This window comes from Python bivittatus, unplaced genomic scaffold (genome assembly GCF_059951505.1).
Source record: "Python bivittatus isolate LINGU-HERP-01145 unplaced genomic scaffold, Pbiv_v1 ctg000690_np1212, whole genome shotgun sequence".
Classification (NCBI taxonomy): domain Eukaryota; kingdom Metazoa; phylum Chordata; class Lepidosauria; order Squamata; family Pythonidae; genus Python; species Python bivittatus.
In genome coordinates, this window is record NW_028277096.1 from 21,691,252 (window position 1) to 21,716,829 (window position 25,578).

The 25,578-nt window shown below is 41.7% G+C and overlaps 1 protein-coding gene across 1 annotated transcript in view; it reads right to left on the reverse strand.

Moving 5' to 3' along the window:
- Positions 1-25,578, reverse strand: part of PPM1E (protein phosphatase, Mg2+/Mn2+ dependent 1E) — a 96,178-nt gene that overhangs the window by 63,834 nt on the left and 6,766 nt on the right. The gene's annotated exons all lie outside the window — the stretch shown is intronic.

A 25,578-nucleotide genomic window follows, 5' to 3' on the forward strand; every position in this document is an offset into this window, starting at 1 on the left:
CCAGATTTCTCAAACATAATACACAGAGGTTCATGCAGACCATCAGCTAGTTCTTAGCACCCTACAATGCCATTCATTTGGCCTTACTTTAATGCTTTAAGCTCATTCTGTCCATTTTAAGCTTAAATCCAGCCTCTTTATTCTGTTCTTCAGAATTGCTGAGTGAAGACAAAGTTTATCTGAGAAGACTTAGCCCAAATAAATGTTTACTAACTCTGCTTTTACTTTATTAAGCATTTTGCCATCTTGGCTGAGCAGGTAATACACCAATTCTTTTCTGTTCCTTTTCTTTTGAATGTATTTGAAGAAGCTTTTTTGTGTTCTAAAGAACCTCACCAGCCTCAGGTTATTTGGAACGACAGCTTTCCAGAAAGCATCTCTACAATCATGGTCTACCTATACATATTTGTCCTTGGTATCCTGTTCTATTTTCTAACTTCTGGGTCTTTGCTTTTAGATCTTGGCTCTTTATGGAGCTACGTTGCCTTTTGTTGCCATTCTTCCTTCCCCCTTCAAAAATGGAAGTGTTTGCAATTATGGTTTTGTTGTTGTTGTTTAGTCGTTAAGTCGTGTCCGACTCTTCGTGACCCCATGAACCATATTGCGCCAGGCCTTCCTGTCCTTCACTGCCTCCCTGAGTTTGCTCAGTTTCATGCTCATTGCTTCAGTGATGCTATCTAACCATCTCATCCTCTGCCGTCCTCTTCTCCTTTTGCCTTCAATCTTTCCCAGCATCAGGGTCTTCTCCAAAGAGATCTCTCTTCGCATTAGGTGACCAAAATATCTGAGCTTGAGCTTCATTATCGATCCTTCCAATGAGCAATCAGGGTTGATTTCCTTTAAGACTGACTGGTTTGACCTCCTAGCAGTCCAGGGGACTCTCAAGAGTCTTCTCCAGCACCACAGTTCAAAGGCATCAATTCTTCGGCGCTCGGCCTTTTTTATGGTCCCGCTCTCACAGCCATACATTACTACTGGAAAAACCATAGCTTTGACTATGCGGATCTTTGTCGGCAAGGTGACGTCTCTGCTTTTTAATATGCTATCTAGGCTTGCCATAGCTTTCCTCCCAAGGAGCAAGCATCTTTTAATTTCATGGCTGCAGTCTCCGTCTGCGGTGATCTTGGAGCCCAAATAAATGAAGTCTGTTACTGCTTCCATTTCTACCCCTTCTATTTGCCAGGAATTGATGGGTCCAGATGCCATGATCTTAGTTTTTTTAATGTTGAGTTTCAAGCCAGCTTTTGCACTCTCCTCTTTCACCCTCATCAAGAGGCTCTTTAGTTCTTCTTCACTTTCTGCCATTAGGGTGGTATCGTCCGCATATCTGAGGTTGTTGATGATTCTCCCTGCAATCTTAATTCCGGCTTGTGATTCTTCCAGCCTGGCATTTCTCATGATGTACTCTGCATATAGGTTAAATAAGCAGGGTGACAGTATACAGCCTTGTCGTACACCTTTCCCTATTTTGAACCAATCGGTTGTTCCATGACCGGTTCTAACTGTTGCTTCTTGGCCCGCATACAGATTTCTCAGGAGACAGGTAAGGTGGTCTGGTATTCCCATCTCTTTAAGAATTTGCCACAGTTTGTTGTGATCCACACAATCGAAGGCTTTTGCATAGTCAATGAAGCAGAAGTAGATATTTTTCTGGAACTCTCGTGCTTTCTCCATGATCCAGCGAATGTTGGCGATTTGATCTCTAGTTCCTCTGCCTCTTCGAAACCCAGCTTGTACATCCGGTAGTTCTCGGTTCATGTATTGCTGAAGCCTAGCTTGTAGGATTTTGAGCATAACCTTGCTAGCATGTGAAATGAGTGCAATTGTGCGATAGTTTGAGCATTCTTTGGCGTTGCCCTTCTTTGGAATTGGAACGTAAACTGACCTTTTCCAATCCCGTGGCCACTGTTGCGTTTTCCAAACTTGCTGGCATATTGAGTGCAGCACTTTAACACCATCATCTTTTAGTATTTTAAATAATTCAGCTGGAATACTGTCATCTCCACTAGCTTTGTTGTTAGCAATGCTTCCTAAGGCCCACTTGACTTCACTCTCTAGGATGTCTGGCTCAAGGTCAGTGATCACACCAGCGTGGACATCAGGGACATTAAGATCTTTCTTGTATAGTTCTTCTGTGTATTCTTGCCACCTCTTCTTAATCTCTTCTGCTTCTGTTAGGTCCCTGCCTTTTTGTCCTTTATCATGCCCATCTTTGCACTAAACGTTCCTTTCATATCTCCAATTTTCTTGTAGAGATCTCTAGTCTTCCCCATTCTATTGTTTTCCTTGATTTCTTTGCATTGTTCATTTAAGAAGGCCTTCTTATCTCTCCTGGCTATTCTCTGGAAATCTGCATTCAGTTGCTTATATCTTTCCCTTTCACCCTTGCTTTTCGCATTCCTTCTTTCCACAGCTATTTGTAAAGCCTCATCAGACAGCCATTTTGCTTTCTTGCATTTCTTTTTCTTTGGGATGGTTTTAGTTGCTGCCTCCTGTACAATGTTACGGACCTCTGTCCATAGTTCTTCAGGCACTCTGTCTACCAAATCTAATCCTCTAAATCTATTCATCACCTTCACTGTGTACTCACAAGGAATATGATCTAAGTCATACCTGAGTGGTCTAGTGGTTTTCCCTACATTCTTCAATTTAAGCCTAAATTTTGCAGTAAGAAGCTCATGATCTGAGCCACAGTCAGCTCCTGGTCTTGTTTTTGCTGTCTGTATAGAGCTTCTCCATCTTTGGCTGCAAAGTATATAATCAATCTGGTTTCGGTATTGACCATCTGGTGATGTCCATGTATAGAGTCGTCTCTTGTGTTGTTGGAAAAGAGTGTTTGCTATGACTAGCTTGTTCTCTTGACAGAACTCTATTAGCCTTTGCCCTGCTTCATTTTGTACTCCAAGGCCAAACTTGCCTGTTATTCCGATTACTCCTTGACTTCCTACTTTAGCATTCCAATCCCCTATGATGAAAAGGACATCTTTTTTGGTGCTAGTTCTAGAAGGTGTTGTAGGTCTTCATAGAAGCGGTCAACTTCAGCTTCTTCAGCATCAGTGGTTGGGGCATAGACTTGGATGACTGTGATATTGAATGGTTTGCCTTGGATACGCACTGAGATCATTCTGTCGTTTTTGAGGTTGTACCCCATTACTGCCTTTCCCACTCTCTTATTCACTATGAGTGCAACTCCATTTCTTCTAAGGGTTTCTTGCCCACAGTAGTAGATATAATGGTCACCCGAATTAAATTCACCCATTCCCGTCCATTTCAGTTCGCTGATTCCCAAGATGTCGACGTTCAATCTTGTCATCTCATGTTTGACCACATCCAGCTTGCCTTGGTTCATAGATCTTACATTCCAGGTACCTATACAATATTGTTCTTTACAGCATCGGACCTTCTTTTCGCTTCCAGATACATCCACAGCTGAACGTCCTTTCGGCTTTGGCCCAGCCGCTTCACTCTTTCTGGAGCTACTTGGAAATGCCCTCCGCTCTTCCCCAGTAGCATATTGGACACCTTCCGACCTGAGTATCTCCTTTTTAAGAATGATGATCCATCTTATGTTTCTTTCCCCACTGCCTTTTCTTACTACAGAATTCTGCATATCAATACTCCTGGTTTGCAGGTAGTCCCCGGGTTGAAGAAACCTGGTTTAAGGATGACCCATAGTTAAGAATGGTGCCTATTATAGCAAAATTCAAGTTACATACACAATGATTTGAGTTAAATACACAATGGTTTGAATTCATTACATAATATTACTTATACAGCATTATTCAATAATACTGTTCTGGCTTACATACAAATTCGACTTAAGGACAGACCTTGGGAACTGTCCTTAACTGGTTCTTAAATTGGGGACTACCTGTATTCTGGTTTTTGGGAGTTGAAATTTGCACATCTTAAAGTTGCTGAGGTTGAGAAACACTGGTTTCTGAAGTCAGAAATTCAGATCACATTTTTATTTCTAATTTCAATTCCTATGGTTGTCCATTCATCCATGACTCTGGGCAGCTTACAAGGGATAAAACCACAATATAAACAGTTAAAAGAATAAAAATGGTCACACCAGGGGGAAGAGACCACAACAATTCACAACAAACAACTCAATGGTGGGCTTGTGTAACATCCAGGTCCAGCACTGTGGAAAGACCCAAGTCTTCAAGGCTCTCTTGAAAGCAGTAGGGTTGGGAAACCTTTGTGGACCTCAAGGGGAATGATATTCCACAAGGAAACACCTCCTGGGTCCCACACGATGACAATCCTTTAGATGGGACCTGAAATATGCCAAGTTTCCTTTAACATCAAAAACTCAAACGTTACATGAGTTCTTTTCTCCAGAGTTCTCATGGCTTTTACTTCCCAGCTGGTCAAGGAGTCAAGCTAAAGACATCTGATTCCCTTGTGTTGTCTTCTCCTTCTGAAGGAGAATGCTATCAGCAAATCATTTCCTTCCAGGAAATTGGCAGCATTTGTATCCCAGCAGTTGTCAGAGTAATAGAAGTCATCCATCACTATTATTTCATGCATCTTTCAAAGATCTGCAATTTTCTTTTGAAAAGCATAATCTGCATCTCTCTGCAACCATATTGTTTCTCCACTGTTTTAACCTCAATGCTCAACAACCTCACCAAGTACATTCCCAAAACTCTGTGCATTTATACAGTATCAGCCCAGGGTTTCTACCCTTCCAGATGCTTAAAGGAGCTTCCAACAAATGCCAATACAGATGCAAGATCAAAAAAGCAAGACCTACACAGACCTCAGGCAGGAGTTTTTAATGCTAATCTGTGGTCAATGCAGAACCATAATTACTGCAAGAGGCATTTCCCAGCCTTGTTTCTAGGGAGTTCATTAAGGTGGAATCTCTTTGAAGGATCTGAAACGCTTCTTCCCAGTTTCTTCTCACCTGGGCTGAGTTGCAATAGATGAGAGAAGCAACCAACAGACACCCGCTTTAGTGTTTACATTTCCTTCTTCTTCCATTCCTTTCTCAGCCTCTCTACTGCCTCCCTCATCAGCAATCATTATCTTTCCCCCTTCCATGAAGGCCCATGTTTCCCTTCCCCAACCTATCGGGAAGGATCTTCTAAAAAATACTTCTTGTTCTCTTTGTCAGTTGAGGAAAGAGAATAAATCTCGTGAAAGCAAGGTGGTACTGTTAGAATTAAATAAAACTGCACTTCCACAAAGTCTTCTTCACTTATTTGAGCAAGCTTACTTGCTTCCGCCTGTCTGCTTCTCACTAAGCCAACATCTGCTCTTTTCTACTAGTCTAGCTATTCCTTTGCTAAACTAGACATGGTCCTTTACAGAATCTTCTTGCTCCAATCTCGTTGGGTTAGGCAGGTTGCTCGGACAGCTGCGTTTGTCTACGGAAAGTCCTGGGGATCCATGCCTTGATGGCAGTAGAACAGTTTCTGAAGGGCATCAGCTGGGAGACCAGTGGGCTTCTTTGGGTGATCAGTTGGCCACTGGGAGAACAGACTGCTGGATGAGATGGACCAAGGGATTGATCCTTGGCTGATGTTCTTATGATAGCAAAAAATCAGGAGGAGTCTGGAAGTTTCTGCCTTTTCATAAAATGCCTTGGTTGGAGAAGATGTTCCCAAGCTCCTTCTGATTTTTTTTTTTCAAATTGCTGGAGATTGCAACTGCTTCTCATTAAGTGACTATTCAGCGGCAGAGTCAAAACAAAAAAGCCCCAGCCATCTATTTCATTGGGGGGAGGGGGGCAATTTAGTAAAAACAAGTTTACAGTGTTGTTAGGGAAACTGAGAAAAAGTGGAAAAGGAACAAAGGCATCGTTGAAACAGCAAGAAAAAAGGATGGCCTCATCTCTCCCAAATCTGTGTTTCTGAGAACAGCGTAGCTCTCCCCTTGAAGGGTTTAATTGCAAGGCCAAGCCACAAAAGCTAAAAATAAGCAACCTGGATGTATACCTGAGTGCCAATGGTTGGGAGGTTAAAGGAAGAATGGAGGGTGAGTTAGAAATGAGTTCTCACAGTAGTTCTCTAGCTTGTGTTTGCATAAAACAGAATCTCATGTTCTCAAAAGACTACTATGGGAGCAAAAAATCAGGACTCTGATAGCCTTTTTCCAGCTAACAAATTTTATTAAAAGACAGAAGCTTTAGTGAGCTGCAGCTCCCTTCATCAGATGCATCTGGTGTGAGCTCTAACTCACAACTCTATGACCTTTAATAAAAATTAGGGCTTTTATCAAATTCATATTTGTTTTCAGTTCAGAAAAGGTGCTGCTAGACTCCTTCTGGTGTTCTCAAACGTTCATGCAAACACAGCAGAAAATTGGTACTGGATTCCTGCACTAGGCAGAGGTTGGATTAGATGACTTCCAAAATCCTTCTCCAACCCTAGATGTCAAGATCGTATGATCCGATCGTCCATCATTTTAGGCAGTTCACTGAAACGCTAGCTTGTTTAAGACAAAGCCACTTCATCCATTCTATTTCAATCACAGAAGAGGGGTTGAACTTCAGAATACTGTAGCAGCCTCTTTTCTCCTGGAAATGGGACATGGGTTAGAAAACTCACCCACAGATCTCAAGTTCTACATTCACTGACAACTCAGTGAACGTAGAAAACCTCAGTTGCCATCTTGGGTGAATCTCTGGTGAAAAGGCAACAAAGACCTTTCTTTGCTTGGCAGCTGTAGTTCCATCTCTACCGGGAATGCAGCTTCCACTCAAAGCATGGCAACACAGAGCATCTTCTCCCAGTTTATATTTTGGAGGGGGGGAATGAGAGAGAGGGATTTGGGGGTGAGGGGGGAAAGAGGGTTGGAGGAAACCTGAACTTCTTCACTTGCCACGCTGATGGGTCTGACTGATTTATACCATCGAGTCAGGGTTGACTCTTAGCGACCACTAGATATTCTCCATGATGATCTGTCCCCACCCTGGTCCTTCAGGTCTTCTGATGGTGCTCCCATCTCTGCTGTAACCAAGTCCATCCCCCTTGCTGCTGGTCATCCTCTTCTTCTCTTTCCTGCCCCAGAGAGCTGGGTCTTCCCATAATGTGTCCAAAATATGATAATTTGAGCCTGGTCATTTGTGCCTTAATCGGGTGACATGGTCAGTGTTGACTCTTAGTGCCCACATAGACAGACTTTCTCCAGGAGGATGTGTCCTGGCCCTTCACATCTTCCAACAGTGCACCTTTCACCATTGTAATTAGGTGAAAGATCAGCTGATGGGACAAACTTAACAGGGATAAAACCTGGCAAGGATCTCTGACTGTCTCGAGTGTTGATTTGTTTTGCGGGAGTTTAAATTAGAGTGTGAAAAGAAAGCCATTTCTCCTATGATATCATCCTACCCAGGCTGTTCTCTGTCTGTCAGGGAAGTGGGGTGGTGGGGCCCAAGAGCCTATCATACCTAGAAAGGAAATATGCATGAATGAACAAACATTGACAGCTGTTTATCTTATACCTCTAGCCCACATCCAACCATCTGAAATGGAGACAATAATTGTTGTCAACCCTGTGCAAATTTGCTAGGTGCTGGGCTAAGGAACCTCTGAAAGGATGCACCGTGTTAAGGAGGTAGGACATATTGTTGCTATGGTAATTATTATTTTTCTCGAGCAGTGTACACTTGGTACTGATTCTGAGCTACCAAAGAGCAATTGCCCCAATTAGAATGTATGTAGAATTGATTATGATTTTTTTTAAGATACTCTGCATTTATTTTAATACACATAGAAACCAACAGGGACAAGATTGGGGGAGCGGGGACAGAAACAAGACTGGGGATTATTTATGGAGGTGCAAAGAACAAGGAAATATAGGAATCCCCTGGGCCTATCCCTCTGTGGTTTTATTGATTGAGTGACTGATCGAATTTAGATCTCACCACAAACTCACGACTCTTGGTGGTTTACCTGATGTGCAAAAAAATAGAAGTTCAGTTAAAAGAACAAAAATACACTAAATCATAACGTTAAGAATCAAAATATAGCAGAATGATAAAAATAAACCAATTAGAACATTAAAAAGTGATGATGCAGCAGCATCATAGGAAAAGCTCAGTTTTTAACAACCTTCTGAAGGCCATCAAGGTGAGGGCTAGCTGGATCTCTGCCATTTAGACCACATCACAGCACCGGCACTGAGAAGAGAAGAAGTGCCTTCTAACTTCAGCTCCCCTCATGGATATTCTAAATCTCTATTTTATTTTATGTTCTCTATTTATGTAAAAGATAATATCCAAAAATTATCTTTGAAGTTATCTCAATATCCAAGAGTTATCTTTATGGCAAGCTATATAAAATAAAATAGCAATAAAATCGGAACTGCAAAAACTAAAACTCAGCAGCAGCAGAATGCCATAAAATGCAAGGATAGTCGTTGAGGTCCCCTAGGGATGTGCCAGGACTCCTTGTTGGTTCAAGGTGGGCAAAAGGTTGTTTTGCAAAGCAGTTCCTAGAGTAGAGTTTCTATGTGCATAGGATAGCGTGAGTATGTTTAAGTAAACCTGGGCTTGGTTTGCACTCATGGCAGACTGACCAAACTGTGCCAAATCTGGCTGGTGCTTTTTTTACCATTAGCAGAAAATGCATTTTTTCTATCTTACAAAAAGTGTTATGTGAAAGCCTTGATCAATCAAAGCCATGAGGGATGGAGGTCAAGACCTTGAGCCCATCTGTTGATGATCTTAGCATATGGAAGACTGCAAGTTAGAATGGAAGAGGAATACATGATAAAGAGCATGAATTAATAAATGAATTGACAGAGAGAAAAATAGATATGATGTGCCTCTGTGAAACTAAGAGAAAGAGGAGGGCAGGAGGGATCAGAATGAAGGTGGGCTGATCTGGTGGAGATGAAGAATCCATACAGGGATGTGCAAACATGCTACTGTGAGTGATAGAGCTAAAATATATGCTAGAAAACATGAACTGGTATCATCTAGATCAGTGTTTCTCAACCTTGGCAACTTTAAGATGTGTGGACTTCAGCTCCCAGAATTCCCCAGCCAGCCTGGCAGGCTGGGGAATTCTGGGAATCGAAGTCCACACAGCTTAAAGCTGCCAAGGTTGAGAAACACTGATCTAGATTGCTGCGGGTGTGTGTGAAAATATGAATCTACAGATTGATAATAGTTAAATGTTACACTCCAGTGAATGATGATAATGGAAGAACGAGACATGAGTTTTGCAGAAAATTGTGTAGTATTTGAATGAATGAGATCCAAGGGGAAAAAAGCTGTTCACCCAGCTGACATGATGGGGTAGGTACAAAGGCAAGGTGTGGGAGTAGCGAAAAAACAACTAAAAATTTGGACCTCCAAGAATGAATGGGACTGATGGCAGTTTGGGAGCCCTTGCTCAGAAGAAAGTCGGTTTGTTTTGAATCCAAGGTATCAGCAGAAGGTTATTCATACACACCAATGGCAAAGGATTGAGGATAAATCTAAAAGCAGGACAGATCTGATTGTTTATGAGAAAAGATGGAGAGAATTAGTCAGACACGCAGGAGTGAATGAAGGATCTGAGTGTGGGACAGTTTCTTGGAAAGTGTCAAGACTGGAACTTGGGAAAAAATAGACATTAAAAAAGAGAAAGAAGTGAAAGAAATGAGAGTGAATGTAGAATAGCTTCAGGAAGAGTCCTACGTGGAAAAGTATTAGAAAACAGATCAATTTCCCAAGAAAACGAATGGAACGTGGGGGTAAGGAAAGATGTAGAAACTGTTTGGAACAGAACAAAAAGAATCATGTTAGAAAAGTGCCACAAAAGTGTGGGGGATTATGCTAAAGGGTGATATGAAAAAGGGAGTTTGGTGAATTGGTGAAGAGGTTGTCAAGGAGAAAAATGCACGTAAGAGAATGAATGCTGCAAAAAAGTGAAGATGAAAGGTATTGGATAATGTGGTTGGAGGAAAAAAGAGCAAGGGGCAGTTAAGATTAGAAGAGGCAGAGAAATGCTTTGGGTGGAAATAAAAGGAATTGGTTTGGACGCAGGGGGAGAGGGCTGAACAAGGAGCCTTGAGCCGCGCTAATGAAATTAAAAACAAAAACGATGAAGCCAAGTGAAGAACGGCTGAAAGGATTTTTGAGATCTGAATGGGAATGAGAGCAATAGACTGAAGACTGAAATAACGTTACCGTCCCCAAAAAATGATGGAAAGGAAATCACAAATGCTGTCAGAAGGCTGAAACACGATAAGGTAGCAGGCGTGGACAGTGTAGCTGGAGAAACATTGAAATATGGAATGTGGTTTGCTCATGGAGTCGCTGGGCGACTTGTTCCATGTAAGTGTGAAGATGCCATCTGGACCTGACAGTGAGAAGAATGCTTGTTCTGGTTCCCCTTTAAGAAAGAGAAAGGGAGCAGAGCAAATATAAAAACTCAAGGGGCAGAGTTGTTTCAGTTGACAGGACAAGAAACAAGGGGTTTAAGTTACAAGGACGTCGATTTTGGTTGGGCATCAGAAAATAGTAGGAGCTGTTCACCCATGGAACAAACACTCTGAGACATGGTGGAGTCTCATGCTGCAGGCAGGGGCGTCCACAGATCAAAAAAGTCAAGATGCTGGTCACAATGGTGCAACTGCATATAAGAAAACAGGCAGAGCTTCCATCACACTGTCAATCATATACAGGTAGCCCTCACTTAACAACCACAATTGGGACCAGAATTTAGGTTGCTAAGCGATGTGGTCGTTAAGCAAATCATCATGTGATTGGACCCGATTTTACCTTTTTGCAGTGGTCATTAAGTGAATCATGTGGCTGTTAAGTGGATCACACAGTTCCCCATTGATTTTGCTTGCTGGAAGCTGGCTGGGAAGGTTGCAAATGGCAATCACATGATCCTGGGATGCTGCAACCGTCGTGTGAGCTGGTTGCCAAGCGCCCGGATTGTGAGCACGGGGTACTGTGACAGTCATAACTTCGGGCACCGGTCGTAAGTCACTTTTTAGCACCGTTGTAACTTCCTAAGCTAGGACTACCTGTATAACCTATGACTGAATGTTGACATATAACACTCAATTTATCAACAGAAGTTATTATTATTAGCGTAGCTTATACTGTATATGTTTCCAGTTCCGAGAAAAATGAGATTCATCCCTTTGAGAAGCCAGTATTTGAATTTTATCAGTCACTTTTTCCATTAAAGCAACTGACCGTATTTTGGCATGCCAACTATTCAATGATAGGTTATCTAGAAATTTCCAGAGCAATTCTCAGCTTTGCAGCCAGGAGTAAGAATACAATAAGCTCCTTTTTGCTTAGATTAGAGTTATCTCCCTCAAAAATGTGGACTAACCCCAACTCTGGAACACATCCTACTTTTTGTTTGTTTCTAACTTCTTGGACTCTTGTCTTCCAATAAGGCACCACTTTTTCACAAGTCCACCACACCAAAAATATGAAGCCCACCCTCTGATGGCAACCCCTCCAACCCTTGGATGAACAGCTTTGGGCTATTTGTGCTAGTTTAGTTGGAGTTAAATACCAGCAATGGCGTATCCTCCACTGAGTCTCCTGATAGAAAATCTGATTTTGCCACTTCATCTCTCAATTAGTATTTCTGACTCCTCTTTATCCTCCCCTAATGATACTTACCCCTGAAATGAAATAGCACCACGGGCAGCTACAAAAAGAGCCGTCAAATATTTATTGTAATAAAATCCCTTGTCAGGAATAACAGTGGGAGGGGGGGAAAGTGCAATATCAGATGCGCCCCCCTTTCTGGATATCCCTTACATTCTGAAAGATCTAAACCCCCAAGTTGAAGACAGATTTTTTATTTTTTATTTATTATTAACTAGGCTTATAAGGCTGCCCAACTCAAACAATGTGACTATGGGTAGTCCTCGCTTACTGACCACTCATTCACTGATTATTCAAAGTTATGACAGCACTGAAAAAGGAGACTTACGACCAGTCCTCCAAGTTGCAGCCATCACAGTGTCCCCACAGTCACGTGATCGCGATTCAGGTACTTGGCAACCAGCTCATGATTATGATGTCACAGCATCCCACAGTCACATGATCGTCATTCGGAACCTTCACAGCTAGCTTCCAACAAGCAAAGTCAATGGGGAAGCCGGCAGGAAGTTGCAAGTCAGAGTCATGTGATATCTTGCTTAAAGACACATGGTGATTCACTTAATGACTGCAGTTGGAACTGAAGTCATAAGTCAGCATGGCCACGTGACATTGCACTTAACAACCATACTACTTAGCAATGGAGTTGCTGGCCCCAATTGCAGTCGCTAAGTGAGGACTACCTGCAGTTGCTAGGCTATCACTAAGAGTCGACATTGGCTTGATGGCACTTAATCAATCTTTTATATTTCTTGGAAGAAAATCTTCAGGAAACAACAGAAATCACTTTTGATCATCTTTCAATTACTCTCTGCCAGGGACTGTTTTCTCGAAAAACAGAGAGAAAGAAAAAAGCCAAACTTTTTGCATAATCTCTGGGGAAAATAGAGCTGTTTCCTCTGAATAGCTTATGGAGAGGCAGAAGGATTTCTTCCCCCTGCGTTCTCAGTGGAAACGCATGACTTTCAGAGTCACGACAATGTGTTTCATTTTGCGTATAAGATCTAGGTGTGTTTCACCCCAGTATAATGATTGGGTTGATTGTGTTGTATAAATGTTATTCTTTTGGGTGACTTTTGATGCTCAACAGCAGATCCGCCTGCATAAACAATCACGATTCCACACAAATTACTATTCTTTCATTAGCTGCAGTGAGAGAGTGCAATAATAATAATAATAATATATATTCAAGAAAAGGTTCTCAGAAACACTGAGACAATACATGTTTTCAGCTACAGCTGGGCAATCAAAACTCAGCAGCAAAGAGCAGAGAGACACCAGCAATGCTTCCTCAATTTAGACTCTCAACTCCTGGGCAACTCATGTTATTTACTGGGCCCGAAAAAAAAAAAAAAGGAATTTGCCCTTGCTTTCTTCTAAAATGTTTTTTTGACAGCCCAATCTGGCCTCCAGCTCTGGGAGTTTCTGGTGGTCTCCCATCCAAGTGCTTTTTGTGTGCATGTTTGTGGGTGTGTGCTGACCCCTGGTGACTTCCCATGCAAATCCCTGTGATTTTCTTGGCAAGATTTTTGGAAGTGGGGTGCCTTTGCCTTCTTCCTGGGGCTGAGAGAGAGGGATTGCCCCAGAGTCACCCAATGGAAGGACTAGAAGTCATGACCTCCCAGTTTCTAGCCTGGTGCTTTTCAGCACTACTCAAAAGAGGCTCTCATCTATACCAGTGTTTCTCAACCTTGGCAACTTTAAGATGGGTGGACTTTAGCTCCCAGAATTCCCCAGCCAGTATGCTTTAAGATGGGTGGACTTCAATGCAACGTATCTGGCCCTAACTCCTCTGCTGATTCACGACTGCAATTTTATACAGTATTCATTTTCCTAGGAGTTAAATCCCACTGAATGCAGTGGAGTTTACATCTGAGTCTTGCCAAATATGATTCTGGCTGTCCAGTCCTGAGGGGCTGCTGAGAGTCTCTCCCACCTAGAGAAATAAACAGGCAGCAGGATTTTTCAGCAGTGGCCTCCATGCTCTGTGTCAACCCTACAAGGTAGAGTAGACCAGACTAAGGCACTGTAGAGGGCAGAGGGAATGGCCTTGAAGGACAGGAGGAAGAGCTACTACTAAGACAAAGGGAGGTCTATGAGGTCACAAAGAGTTGGAAACAAATCAACGACTAAACAACAAGTATTATTTCTGCCCTGGATAAAACAGTGATCTACACTGTTTGTAGCTCAGCTGCCTGCTCCCAAAGAAAGGAGAGTGAACTGGCAATTTGCAGTCACCTGGATTTCCTTAACATCTCAGTTCCATCTTCCAAATATGGCCAACATACAAGAAAGATAATTTTGCCTTCTGAGTGGCTGCTATTATAAAGCTGCAGCCTGACAACCCAGAACCTCAAAGAATTGGTATATTATCAAGAATTCCTGAATTTGAATAACAGACAGTTGTATGTATTACTTGCTTAATTAAGTTTGAGTATTTTAAGTCTGAATACTGCATAGTGACATACATAATTACTTGACTTGAAGAGAGAATATATTACCGAATGACTCTTGAGCTACGATTAGCATAATTTCAGCACACACGGAAAGAGTTATGATTTTAGGCACCAATTTGTAAACTACCAAGTGGCATTTGGCTCTTAGTTATGAGAATCTACCAGAATACTACCAGTACCATACAGAATCATACAATGGAAGGGCTGAATGGTATCCTGGAGATCACCTAGTTCAACCACCTGCTCAGTGCAGGAAGCCACTATTACAGCATCCTTGACAGATGGCCATCTAGCATCTTCTTAGATGCCTCCAAGCAAAGGAGAGTGCTCCACCTCCCAAGGAAGTCTGTTCCACTACTGAATGGCTGTTACTCTTACGAAAATTTTCCTGAAATCTGCTTCCTTGTAACTAAAAGCCATTGTGTTTTTACTACGCTTCTGGAACAAAATGGAATTTTGCCCCATTTTTTCCATAAGACCCCTTCAAATTCTTGAAGGCAGCTCTCATGTCTTCTCTAGGATAAAACATACCCAACATCTCCAGCAGTTTCTCTCTTGGTATTCAAATGTGATGAAACCACATTCCTTTTCACTGAGACTTGGAGAGGTAACTAGGAAAACTCAGAGATTATATGGACATTAATGTATTAATCAGAAAGAGGACCGTTAAAATAGAAACACAGAAGTGACTAGGTTCATTTATAACTCAAGGTTTGGCTCTCACTCCCTATCTCTGAGGAGGAAGAGGAGAAAGGCACAGATCTTTCAAAAGTCAGAAAGGACACCGTTCACTCAGCGCCACAGAAGAGGGAATGCCATGATAATTCATTCCTACCCACAATTATTCAAAGTTACAATTGTCATGTTTGAGTTGTAAGTGTTGTACAGGAAAGGGTAGGGAGAAATCATCAACTGTAGAAAGTAAGAAATATGTAAGAATCATTACTTAGGCAAAAGGGGCTGAAACATTTTTTTAAGTCCAGAATATCCAGATAACATTTGGAAGGGGTTCAGACAGATACCTCCCTAATTCACAGGAGTATAAGAAGGGGGTGGACGTCCAATACAACCAGACTTGCAGGATTCTGTTGTTATAGCCCATCTCAATAAAATATATATTATTTTGTTAGTTTTAGCCTTCCATGGGATTGATTTCCTGGTCTGGTTGACCTGGTAGGGCTGACATCAATGTTACCATTCTTTTTGCTTAGGTTCCTGCATCTCTCCATCAAGGTCTTACTGTCTACATCAACCATCCTTACTGTCGACATCAACCAATTCTTCTTTGATTTGGAAGAAGTCCCAATATGTCTAAACAAAACAGTATTTAAATGTGAAAGATTACAAAAAAGGCTAAGACCCAGATACTGTTTGGCAACCAAAGGAAAATCTAAATAATACTTTGCACCAAAGGAATTCTGCACTCAGGTTTAATGAATTTTTTATTAAGCAGTTCAAAATAATATATATTGTTTCCTCCCTCTCAGTCATTTCATCCTCCAACTAACTCCACGAGGTAGTTCAGATTGGACAAAATTTTACAGAAAACACAGCTGAGGAAATATTTGAACTCAGGTCCTTGATCCAGCTGCCCTACTTCAGACAATCATATCTCAGCACAGCAAGCTGATCTACAACCAAGTCATGGCCAATATGTGCAGCTTTTTGGTCTGCCCTGAATAATGTAGAAGATAACAATGAACCAGCATTTACCATTTCATCTCACTCTGGGACTGTCGCTGACTTTTTCTGTTTCTCTTTCCTTCTTCTTCTTTCTTCCTTCAAAATTAAAATGTAAACCCACTAAGCCAGGGATATTTCTATTGGCTTTGCTGTCCCTACGAAACCCCTCCCTGGTTTGGAGATCCTTTTTCTCCTCTGCTTATATTCTGTCAGCCTTCCCAGGTACACCAGACAGGAAACACAACCAGATGAGCTAATTCTACTTTATTGTAAGGCTACATTGACAGAATCTTGCAAGTCTGAAAGTACATTCTCCTGCTGTCACCTTTACAGCCCGAGAAACTAGGAAGGGTCCCTTCTGACCCGCTTTCTCTACCCATTTTGCAGCTGAAGGCTATGCTCCCTCTTATCTGACCATTCCCTAGGCAGCATCTCTTCTCCTTGTCTATCAAGGTCTTTCCAACATACCATTACATATTCAAAGGGAGGGAAAGAAAAAGAAAGTAACGTGATTTGGTAGAACACAGGGAAGATACAGAACAACACAGTCACTTGCTAATGTTGACAAGGAATTAAGTGCACTTCTATTAAATCACTTAAAATGGGGTTGTTAATATGACAACAAACCTCTTTGTTGTCACTCCTGGCATGAAAGGTACATTTCTAAACCCAACACTGAGACAGATGAAGGGGGTCAGACTCTGAGCTTCACTCCAAGGTCCATCTACCCACCCTCATCCCCAAATATCTCCTTGTTCCCCTGCTCCAGAAAATAAACCAGGAGAAGGTGCTCCATGTTGCAGGCCCTTGACTGCCATTTCCAAAACCCAACCGTCACTGAGATAAGTCAAGTAATCAAAGCAAATTTCAGTCTGTGGATGTTGGTCCTTGGTTGGTTGGTCACCCTAGCTTCCAAATTTGGGCCAAAGTGGAACGATGTGTCATTCAAGACATCCTGATTTCCTTTCCAGCCACTTGAAGGGAGGAGGGAGGGAGCTGAACACGCAAAAACAGAAAGTTCATTTGTGTCTTGACCAATGAAGGTCTGATAAAATTACCTGGATACACCTTTGATCACTATTATGCCATGCTCTGATTTAATTTTCCCCTTTTAATTCAGGCTTCAACATGGCAATGGAAGGTATAGATGTCTAAGTTGCAGCACACAATGAACGAAAAGCCAGTGCCAGAACAGCGTGCAATTTAAAAGCTTTAATTAGGAATAGCATTCCTCCAGCTACACTCTAACAAAACTTTCCATTTTGTCTGTGACAGCAAAAGCTGTAAATTACGACTAAAAACCTTCACCGATTAACTAGAGCAATGAATCAAATCAACTTGTTAATGACAGAGAACAAGGAAGGCTTTTAATTATGTCTTGATAAGAAATGTCCCTCCCTAACAAACTGCAACATAATCCAAGATTAAGCTACTTTTCCGTAGCTTACAGGTGCCAATAACAGTTGACAAAGAAAGGGACAGGAAATGCCTAATTTGGCGTTCTTGCATGACTTCTCTATCGCAGCACCCACCTTATGGAAGAGCATCCCCACAGAGATTCAAAGTGCCCCAGCTTGACTATACAGGTAGTCCTCAACTTATGACCGTTCATTTAACGACTGTCATAGGAAGGTGCTGAAAACAAGTGAATTATGACCAGTCCTTGCACTTACGACCATCGCAGTGTCCCCACAGTCACATGATCAAAATTTGGGTGCTTGGCAAACAGCATGTATTTGTGATGGTTGCAGAGTCCCGAGGTCACATGAATGCCATTTGTGACCTTCCCAGGGGGCTTCCAACAAGCAAAGTCAATGGGAAGCTGGATTTGCTTAACAACCATGGCAAAAAGGTCATAAAATCGAGGGCGACTCACTTAACGACTGCAATGATTAGTGATGGAAGTTCCAGTCCCAATTGTGGTTTTAAGTCGAGGACTACCTGTAAATGAGCCTTGAATTGCTGGCTTTTCCCCAGGCCTTGGGTTAAGGTGGCTGTGGGGCCCCTTTAGGTTGGGTATTTATAGGGAAGTGGGATTTTTATTGCTCTCTTGGGGCAGCTGATAGTGTGATGTTCCTCCCTTTTTAATTTGTCAGCTGTCCAGAGTTTTTTGCAGCTGGGCAGCCCTAGAATGAATGGATGGGTGGATAGATAAGAGACATCTGATAGATAAACAGATAAAAGATAGATTAGTCTCTTGATAGGTAGATAGTCAAGAGATGAGAGATGGACGGACAGACAGTCATTCAACTTCTCTCAATATAACCAACAGGACTATCGACCTAGAGACGGTCTATATAAGGCACCATTTTGCATGTGGCATGAAGAACAGGGCATTACGCATAGACAGTTAACATCTCTGAAGTCACTGTTATGCTCTGTAAGTTCCTACAATGAGAAAGGCTATTAAACTCATCCTCATTGGCCAAGATTCAGTGATTGTTTTAAACCAGGAACAGCCAATCTACAAGTCACATCCAGGCTTCCAAGACAACACTTGGTATAAACCACAACGATGTCACAAGTGCCATGTTTTCATCACATAAATGATATAAATTATGAAATCTGCATCGGGGAAAAGGCATAGAATAGTTAAACCAATTACAAAGGGGCGGGCAACTTGATGAAGCATTTAAGGCTTTTTCGGTTGAGAAAAGGATGAAGCATTTAAGGCTTTTTTGGTTGAGAAAAGAGAAATGATCAAGCGTGACGAAAAATTACAATATCATGGAGTTTTCTTCTCACGTAATATTTGGGAGTATTCAATGAAACGCTGGTTGAAAAAAAAATCTTCACAAAAGATGCATAATTGAAAATATTCTCTGCCCTAAGATGTAACAATGCTTACTAGTGTGGTTGTCTTTCAAAGAGATTAGAGAACATTTTGGGTGGATCGGGCTGTCAAAGCTTTTAGCTATTACAATTATCTGATTTAGAAGCTATGTATCTCTGAATAGCATCTATGAGCTGCTACAACAGAGAAACATTCTGTTCTGCGTGTAAGAAGGATCCCCAACTTAACAGCACTGCTATACAAAGGAGCAGATCTCCCTAGGAGATTTATTTATTCTATAATAACATTTGCTGGTTAAGGAAAAAGCTGTGTATTTCAGAAACGTGCGCAGAGCATTTTTGAAGAATTCTTCACAATCAAGCACGATTAGAAATAGACTTTGGGTCAAAGCTATTTAGACTGAATTTCAAGATGATGGTTAGAATGCCTTTATACTCATCTTCAGGGTGTTGTTCCTGCTTTGATTAAAAAAATAATACCAAATGCTTCAGAGTTTGCATAATCCTCTTGTCAAGCCACCATACCAATCGTCTCTAGATGGCTGGGGTAGGGAATTCTGGGAGTTGAAGTCCACACATCTTCAAGTTGCCAAGGTTGAGAAACATTGGTCTAACATATCATGGATAGGCCTGCTGCTATCATCCCTATGAGGTAGACCAGACCAGGAAATCAACTCCACAGGGAGGCAAAAACTCCTTTGACTGACAGTATTCTGACTGTAATAACAGAATCTTACAAGTCTGGTTGTGCTGGACCTTCTCCACTTTCATATACTTACGTGAATTAGGGAGGTGTCTGCCTGATCCACTTCTGAATGTCATCTCACTGTGCTGGACTTAAAAAATGTTTCAGCCCCTTCTGCCTAAGTAATAGTTCCTGCATATTTCTGCCAAGGTCCTCTTCCTTATTCTCTACAGCTTCCTAACAAATATGCTTGTAGTGGTGGGGACCTCAAATATTTATTTCCAAGAATAATGAAGACTATTCTAGCATTAGTTCTAGTTACTAGTCAAGGTGGCTCCTAGTAGGACACTGTATTCTTGTAAGCCACCTTCATCAAGCAGTGGATTCAAAAGAGAAGTATTTACTTTGTTTCTGTGAGGTGAATCTCCAATTTTATTAATTGCCAGAAGCAATATGTGACTACCAAGGTTTGCAAATTCTGGTTTAAGATGTTTACGAAGGGACATCTTTCTTTCAGCTTCTTCCTCGCTGTGGGATTTCTGCCTGAGCAACGTCAGCACCGAAGCAGACATCTTTTTGCAAGAAAGAATGATTTCTTCGAGCTCAACTGAGAACACAAAAACTCCAAAAATTAACACAAATGGCTTTCTTTTCTAGGGTCAAAAGCACCTGGTATTATCTCAGAAAGTCGCTGCTTCACATGCAAATTCACTTCAGCTTCCCAGTGGAAATGCCAGGTTGCTTGAGAATGATATAGATGGCTTAAATTCTTTAATCCTCCTCAGAGCTGCTCAGTTTTAACTCTTCTGAGGAGCACTTCTGTCTTTACCAGAAAATAAACCTGAAGCCTGTTTCTAAACATTATACTGAACCATTACCGTAGGAAAGGTTGCATTATTTATAAAGCACCAGGACAGCTCAGCATAGTATAAATATTAAAAATGGAACAGTTCCTACCCTCAGGATTACCATTCAAAAACACGACACAAAGGATAAGTAAATTCAGAAACCCACACCTTCTATTCCAAACAACCTTACCAGATGGCCACTCAAGACACTTCCCAGACACTGAAACCCAGATAGGTAAGCTACAGTAAGGTAGAACAAACTCAGAGTACTTACCTGACCTCAAGGACAACAGAACAGGCTAAAGAAGAAGACACACCTTCAGAGGGAGAACCTAATCTCTGAACCCACAGAATCAGATGCAATCTCGGACTTTATCAGGTAAGATTGTCTCAAGGGAAAAACACAAGGCAAGACCTTTGCCTGACAGAATCATTATAAATCAAAAGTCAGAAGATGCATGAGAGCCAGTTTGGTTCACCAGAAACCAGGAGACCATGAGTTCTAGTCCCACTTTGGGCACAAAGCCAGTTGGGTGACGTTGGGCTGGTCACTTCCTCTCAGCTTCAGCAAGAAGACGACAAGGGCAAACACTTCTAAAAAATGTGGCCAAGAAACCTGCAGGGACTTCTCCATGTAGTCACCACAGGTCAAGACTGACTCGAAGGCAACAAGATCCAGTTTGGTCTAGTGGTGAAGATGCTGGATTAGAAGCCAGGAGACCATGAGTTCTAGTCCCACTTTGGGCACAAAGCCAGTTGGGTGATGTTGGACCAGTTACTTCTTCTCAGTCCCAAAAAGAAGACCAGGGCAAATCACTTCTAAAAATGTTGCCAAGAAAACAGCAGGGGCTTCTCCAAGTAGTTGCCATGAGTCAAGACTGACTCGAAGGAAACTCCTGGCTCACACATTTTACAAAGTGCCACCGAAATGAGACGTCACCAGGACCGGCCAGCTATGTGTACAGAGTAGACCAATAAAGAGAGATATTCCCACAACAGCCCTGTGCTCAAAGTGTGCTAATGTTCATTTTTTAATTTTGGAAACTACTGAACTGGAACAGAGAAGGACATTGCATGCAACCCTTCGGAAGCTTCATCAACCGGACCCTGTTCAAGGTTTGCATGGGGTGAAAAGCAAGCGAGAGATGGTCTCACAAAACCTGGAAACCCACAAGGAGACAAATGAAGAGAGAGAGAGAGAGAGAGAGAGAGAGAGAGAGAGAGAGAGAGAGAGAGAGAGAGAGAGACTCAAAGTTCTCTTGCAGAAGCCAACCCAGCATGCAGCTCCTAAAAATGAACAACCTGCAGAAATAATAATGCTTACTTATACTGACTTTCTACCATCACCTAATCAGATTTGTTAATAACATTCCAACTGTAGCAACAGCCTGGCCATAGCAAAACACGTCTCTTTTTTTTCTTTTGCTAATCTATTTCTGTCCATAAAGATCCTTGTCAGCTTTCTTTTCCCACTCCAAGTGCCTCTTCAAAGTGCTAATTGGTGCTTTTGGCATTGTGCATATCAAGTTAAAGGAAACAGCCCTAATCAGGATAATCTAATTTGCTACAGATAAAATGCTGTTACTATTAGAGCTTTAAAGTGATTTTGCATTCCCAGCTTGCAAAGCAGAGAACCCAAAATGTGCTACGGGAAGAATTTCAAGAGAATTGTCCATCGTTCTGGGACAGTTCTCAAACTACTGTCCACTTTCCAACTTTCCAAGGAACATATTCTGTTCCTTCCTTGCCGTGTCCTTATGAACAATGAGACAACGGCTTAAAAGCCGCCTCTGTCGTTTTTCTCTCTTTCACAGTTCAGCAAATATCATTCAGGTGGAAGAAGAAAATCAGATGGTTTCCAAGCCAGTGCTGCTGGTTCCAGGGACAAATGGAGAAATGCCAACGACCCTGAATCGAAGGTAAAAGATTCTCACTAATTTTAATCCTCATTAAACTTAACTGAACTAAGTTCAGACTTTCCTTCCTGTTCGTATTTCTTTTACATTATTTTAGTTTGCAAAATGCACGCGCGCACACACACACAATGTAAACGTAAGAGCACCGTCAACCTGGTGCCTCCAGATGTGTTAGGTGATGACTCCCATGTGTCACCACGGCCAACCGTGTCAGCCGGGGATGATGGAAGTTAGAGGCTAACCCGTCTAGGCAACGCGATTCGAAAACAAGGTCCTAGTTTCTTCCTCAGCTTCATTTACTTTCTTATGACTCTCTCAAAGATACATTTTTTACATGAAGCAGATGTCCATATCTATTTTCTGAATAAATGTCTCACTTTATCTGGCTTTAAAAAAAAACTGCTTTTTTCCTGTGCTTTTCTGAATACTGATTTCTTTGCTTTTGTGATAAAACATTGTTTCAGTTCCATCTTGTATTTGGAGTGTTTATTTGGTGGTCCTTTTCTACCTACATACACTTTATTATCACTGATTCCCAACCTTGGCAATTTTAAGATGGGTGGACTTCAATTCCCAGAAGTTCCCAGAAAGCATGCTGGCTGGGGAATTCTGGGAGTGGAAGTCCACCCATCTCAAATGTCCACCCATCTCAAATTTGAGGAAGCACCCATGTGCTTCCTCAAACTATTTTCTTCCGCTGGATCAGGATTTCCATCATCCCCAGCCCACATGGATATGACCATGCCAGTGGATTGATGAGACCTTCTAAGGCTTCTTGAGGACCCCCAAGTTGAGAGGGCGTTTCTGCTCGGCTTCTGAGCAAGACCCAAGGGCCACCTTCCTTAAACCTTCTCCTTTCGGCGACCGCCCATCTTCTCTCTCGCCATCAAATCCGTACTTGATTTCCTCCTTCCGTGAACCCCTCTTGCTTCCTTCTTTTAAAACAGCAGCCTCTTCAGGAAGAAAAAAATAAAGCCCAATTGATCACCTCTTAGACAATGACTGATTTCTGAATTAGCCCTGTTCCTGTTTACACCCCTGAAAGGTTTTGTGTTTGCTTCTAATGCTGGCAAAACATTTGGGACGTGGCTCGTTCCCTGTGCCAGAAGGTAATCTGCCAAAACTGTTGCTTTTCTCCAAATCTTAGGACTGTTTTCTTTTGCAGAGGCCTGTACGTCTTCTATTCATCTTGAATAAACAGTCCTAAATCATATGCTCCAGTAACCCATTGGATTTTTTCCCCCTCTGTATTCTCATTTATCCATCTGTTAAAGAGACTCTTCCAGAAATCTTTCAGTTGGTTTCAATTGGTTACCAAGGGAATGCTGGAGTCATACAAAACTTTCCCCAATAGATAGCATTAATGGACGCTGATGATAAAGAGCTGGCTGGAAAATTAACAGAAGATGCATTCATTTTCTTCAAGCCACCATCTCTCTTGTTCAGCAAAGGTGCAAATGAATCTCCCTCAACTGAGAGTGAAGGTGGTCCAATTAAAGCACCTATGTCTTCACCCTGGGAGAGGTTTGCTTCCAATTAATTTTAAAAGGAAGAGATCTGCCTTTTTATGAGGTTGCAACATAACGCTGATCTCCACAATCAAGGCAGGAGAAAGTCTAAAAACAGAATCTTACATTATTGATAGCTATAGAGCTTAATTCCAACAGTCTTTCAAACAAGAGGACATTCGTTCTCTGCCTGACTTTGGTGAGAGAAGCAAGCTGTGGTATTAGCCACAGAAAAGCAAGATTTAAAAAAAAACACAGCAAATTTTTAATTAACCTACTTATTAATTTCATCAGTCATGACCTCCCTCCATCTTGGAACCTGCTTTATTTGGACCAGACTCCAGTTTCTATTCAATTGATTTTTGGCATTATGGTCTATCAAGTCAACCCAACTCCCGGGGACTATACAGACAAGTCCCTGCAGTTTTCTTGGCAACATTTTTGGAAGAAGTTTGCCCTTGTCTGCTTCTTCCTAGGGCTGAGAGAGAAGGACTGGCCCAAGGTCACCCTGATGGCTTTGTGCCTAAGGCAGGACTAGAACTCATGGTCTCCTGGTTTCTAATCCAGCACCTTTCCCACTAGACCAGTGCTTCTCCAACCTTGGCAACTTTAAGACCTGTGGACCAACTCCCAGAATCCCCTGGCCAGCCTTGCTGGCCAGGGGATTCTGGGAGTTGAAGTCCACAGGTCTTAAAGTTGCCAAGGTTGAGAAACACTGCACTAGACCAAACCGACTCTCTATTTAATCAATTACTGATCCATAAAAGGAACTCTTCACTGGGTGGAAAGTGATTTCTCATTTCTTTAACCGAAAAAAAGAAGCTTGCATTTATCGCTGTGGACTTCCAATGCGTTAAGACACATAATAAGTGCCTGGTGGATAACTACATTTAAAGCTGCTGAGGGGAGATTCTATGCATCAATAGCCCAACTCTACATCTTTAAAAGCAATTTTTCACATTAGTCTTCAATTATCCTTTGTGCCGGTAGGCAGTTGTCTGTAAAGATTTATTTCATCACTGCAAATCAGACATTCCACCACAAATTTCCTCAGCAAGACTCTAATTTTCAAGGGGAAGCTTAGAGTGAAAAGTCGAAGTGGGGGCCATGAACAGCAAGCAGAAAGTCCATCTCAACATGCTTTAGATGGCATTCAGTTGAGTCCATTGTAATAAGGATAGGTACTACAATACCTGACTATCTTATTGTGGCCTGGCTTACCCATAACGCTAAGTTTAAAGAATGGTTTAACAAACCACAATAGCTGGCTTCAGACATCACACAGAGCCAAAATGAAACAACGAAACTTCAACAAGATTTGCTCCTAAGCCAGCACACATATAATTCCACCAGGTTCTTATTATGAAAGATCAAATCTTGGAGAGTTGGTCAAGATGTAAACATCTCCAAAGAAGAAACAGCACTAACAATGGGTGAACACTGGATTTTGAAAACATTAATAAATTCTGTCTTTCGTTGCCTGCCATTATATTCTTCATCTCGTAGAAATGTAAGTTCCCTTTCTTATATATTCCACATCTAGTCCCTGAATTTGCTGGTCTATAAAACGGCCCCATTAAAAATTGTTTTAATAAGCGTAAGTCTTCTTTTATAACAGAGAGAGAGAGAGAGAAAGACCATTCTTGGTCAGAATGGACCACGTTTATTCTGCAGAGTTAGTAAAAGCATTTTTTATTTGTATGATTCAGTAGGACGGATGACTTCTTTTAGCAGAGCAGCAGATTTTCTGTTAGAAACATTGGAGAACAAAGCTAGAACGAACGTTCAGACAAGGAACATGCAATTGAAGTGAAGTGTTATGAATTTTATTTCTAGAAACATCCCTTGCATATGTTCATTTAAAATAAAACCCAAGGAGAAAAGAACAAAAATCTGAAAACTATGCATATTCACCAGCATGAGGGTAAGAAATGTCCATCTTGTAGACCCCGTAGAACTGAATAGGAGTCAGAAAAAGAAGTGGAGGTCTGTGTGGTATTTTTCCAAAAGCTGGTAGTTTAATGGCTTTGGAAGGTGGCCCTGGCTGTGATTGTCCACGTCATGTGTGGTCCTCAACCCTGTCAAAGCTTATAACTTCTCCTCCTCTC